The sequence below is a fragment of the Cherax quadricarinatus genome, unplaced genomic scaffold (genome assembly GCF_038502225.1).
Source record: "Cherax quadricarinatus isolate ZL_2023a unplaced genomic scaffold, ASM3850222v1 Contig2213, whole genome shotgun sequence".
Lineage (NCBI taxonomy): Eukaryota > Metazoa > Arthropoda > Malacostraca > Decapoda > Parastacidae > Cherax > Cherax quadricarinatus.
In genome coordinates, this window is record NW_027197239.1 from 11,954 (window position 1) to 14,413 (window position 2,460).

Sequence of the window (2,460 nt, forward strand, 5' to 3'; positions counted from 1 at the left end):
CTGGTTTGGTAATAGAGTTGTGGATGAGTGGAACAAACTCCCAAGTACCGTTATAGAGGCCAGAACGTTGTGTAGCTTTAAAAATAGGTTGGATAAATACATGAGTAGATGTGGGTGGGTGTGAGTTAGACCTGATAGCTTGTGCTACCAGGTCGGTTGCCGTGTTCCTCCCTTAAGTCAATGTGACCTGACCTGACTAGGTTGGGTGCATTGGCTTAAGCCGGTAGGAGACTTGGACTTGCCTCGCATGGGCCAGTAGGCCTTTTGCAGTGTTCCTTCGTTCTTATGTTCTTATGTTCTTAAAGTGTCGTCTTGAAGGTAAAGTGAGTGAACGTGTCGTCTTGAAGGTGAAGTGAGTGAAAGTGTCGTCTTGAAGGTGAAGTGAGTGAACGTGTCGTCTTGAAGGTGAAGTGAGTGAACGTGTCGTCTTGAAGGTGAAGTGAGTGAACGTGTCGTCTTGAAGGTGAAGTGAGTGAACGTGTCGTCTTGAAGGTGAAGTGAGTGAACGTGTCGTCTTGAAGGTGAAGTGAGTGAACGTGTCGTCTTGAAGGTGAAGTGAGTGAACGAGTCGTCTTGAAGGTGAAGTGAGTGAGTGAAAGTGTCGTCTTGAATGTGAAGTGAGTGAGTGAAAGTGTCGTCTTGAAGGTGAAGTGAGTGTGTGAAAGTGTCGTCTTGAAGGTGAAGTGAGTGAACGTGTCGTCTTGAAGGTGAAGTGAGTGAAAGTGTCGTCTTGAAGGTGAAGTGAGTGAACGTGTCGTCTTGAAGGTGAAGTGAGTTAGTGAAAGTGTCGTCTTAAAGGTGAAGTGAGTGAACGTGTCGTCTTGAAGGTGAAGTGAGTGAGTGAAAGTGTCGTCTTGAAGGTGAATGAGTGAACGTGTCGTCTTGAAGGTGAAGTGAGTGAAATTGTCGTCTTGAAGGTGAAGTGAGCGAACGTGTCGTCTTGAAGGTGAAGTGAGTGAACGTGTCGTCTTGAAGGTGAAGTGAGTGAACGTGTCGTCTTGAAGGTGAAGTGAGTGAACGTGTCGTCTTGAAGGTGAAGTGAGTGAACGAGTCGTCTTGAAGGTGAAGGGAGTGAACGTGTCGTCTTGAAGGTGAAGTGAGTGAGTCAAAGTGTCGTCTTGAATGTGAAGCGAGTGAGTCAAAGTGTCGTCTTGAAGGTGAAGTGAGTGAGTGAAAGTGTCGTCTTGAAGGTGAAGTGAGTGAACGTGTCGTCTTGAAGGTGAAGTGAGTGAGTGAAAGTGTCGTCTTGAAGGTGAAGTGAGTGAACGTGTCGTCTTGAAGGTGAAGTGAGTGAACGTGTCGTCTTGAAGGTGAAGTGAGTGAGTGAAAGTGTCGTCTTGAAGGTGAAGTGAGTGAAAGTGTCGTCTTGAAGGTGAAGTGAGTGAGTGAAAGTGTCGTCTTGAAGGTGAAGTGAGTGAGTGAAAGTGTCGTCTTGAAGGTGAAGTGAGTGAAAGTGTCGTCTTGAAGGTGGAGTGAGTGAAAGTGTCGTCTTGAAGGTGAAGTGAGTGAACGTGTCGTCTTGAAGGTGAAGTGAGTGAGTGAAAGTGTCGTCTTGAAGGTGAAGTGAGTGAACGTGTCGTCTTGAAGGTGAAGTGAGTGAGTGAAAGTGTCGTCTTGAAGGTGGTGAGTGAACGTGTCGTCTTGAAGGTGAAGTGACTGAGTGAAAGTGTCGTCTTGAAGGTGAAGTGAGAGTGAACGTGTCGTCTTGAAGGTGAAGTGAGTGAAAGTGTTGTCTTGGAGGTGGAGTGAGTGAGTGAACGTGTCGTCTTGAAGGTGAAGTGAGTGAAAGTGTCGTCTTGAAGGTGGAGTGAGTGAAAGTGTCGTCTTGAAGGTGAAGTGAGTGAACGAGTCGTCTTGAAGGTGAAGTGAGTGAGTGAAAGTGTCGTCTTGAAGGTGAAGTGAGTGAACGTGTCGTCTTGAAGGTGAAGTGAGTGAGTGAAAGTGTCGTCTTGAAGGTGGAGTGAACGTGTCGTCTTGAAGGTGAAGTGAGTGAGTGAAAGTGTCGTCTTGGAGGTGAAGTGAGAGTGAACGTGTCGTCTTGAAGGTGAAGTGAGTGACTGGTCCAGTTGGCCACTGCTGCCACCATGGTCCAGTTGACCACTCCTGCCACCATGGTCCAGTTGGCCACTGCTGCCACTGGTCCAGTTGGCCACTGCTGCCACCATGGTCCAGTTGGCCACTGCTGCCACTGGTCCAGTTGGCCACTGCTGCCACCATGGTCCAGTTGGTCACTGCTGCCACCATGGTCCAGTTGGTCACTGCTGCCACCATGGTCCAGTTGACCACTGCTGCCACCATGGTCCAGTTGGTCACTGCTGCCACCATGGTCCAGTTGGTCACTGCTGCCACCATGGTCCAGTTGACCACTGCTGCCACCATGGTCCAGTTGGTCACTGCTGCCACCATGGTCCAGTTGGTCACTGCTGCCACCATGGTCCAGTTGACCACTGCTGCCACCAT

At 49.1% G+C, this 2,460-nt stretch overlaps 1 long non-coding RNA gene across 2 annotated transcripts; it reads left to right on the top strand.

Annotated features, from left to right (window-relative positions):
- The first annotated feature begins 1,064 nt into the window (after positions 1–1,064).
- On the top strand, positions 1,065–2,017 carry LOC138851808 (uncharacterized). Of its 2 annotated transcripts, none has more exons than XR_011391417.1 (3): positions 1,065–1,438; positions 1,526–1,620; positions 1,741–2,017. It is a non-coding gene; the product is annotated as an uncharacterized lncRNA (long non-coding RNA). The 2 variants fall into 2 exon arrangements; XR_011391418.1 differs by having other exon boundaries at positions 1,861–2,017.
- The last annotated feature ends 443 nt before the right edge of the window (positions 2,018–2,460 follow it).